Source organism: Orycteropus afer, unplaced genomic scaffold (genome assembly GCF_000298275.1).
Source record: "Orycteropus afer afer isolate SDZICR_OR568_19922 unplaced genomic scaffold, OryAfe1.0 scaffold00236, whole genome shotgun sequence".
In the NCBI taxonomy this organism is placed as follows: Eukaryota; Metazoa; Chordata; class Mammalia; order Tubulidentata; family Orycteropodidae; genus Orycteropus; species Orycteropus afer.
In genome coordinates, this window is record NW_006921823.1 from 3,607,599 (window position 1) to 3,608,055 (window position 457).

A 457-nucleotide genomic window follows, 5' to 3' on the forward strand; every position below is an offset into this window, starting at 1 on the left:
GCAGTGTGAGACCTCCTACTTTGTTTTTCTTCTTCAATAGTGCTTTGATTATCCAAGGTCTCTTTCCTTTCCATATAATGTTAGTGATTGGTTTTTTCATATCCCTAAAAAATGTTGATAAGATCTGGAATGGAATTGCAATGAATGTATAGATTGCTTTGGGTAGAACTCACATTTTCACAATGTTCAATCTTCCTATCCATGAGCATGGGATGTTCTTCCATTTATATAGATCTTTTATGGTTTCTTAAAGTAGTTTATTATAGTTTCCTTTGTACAGGTCTTTTGTGTTTCTGGTAAGATTTATTCCCAACTATTTTATTTTTTTGGTAGCTGTTGTAAATGGAGGGAGCTCTGATAGTGTAGTGCCTAAGACACTTGACTGCTAACAAAAAGGCTGGTTCAAACCCACCAGCCACTCCTTGGAAGGAAGATGGGGCAATCTACTTCCGTAGTG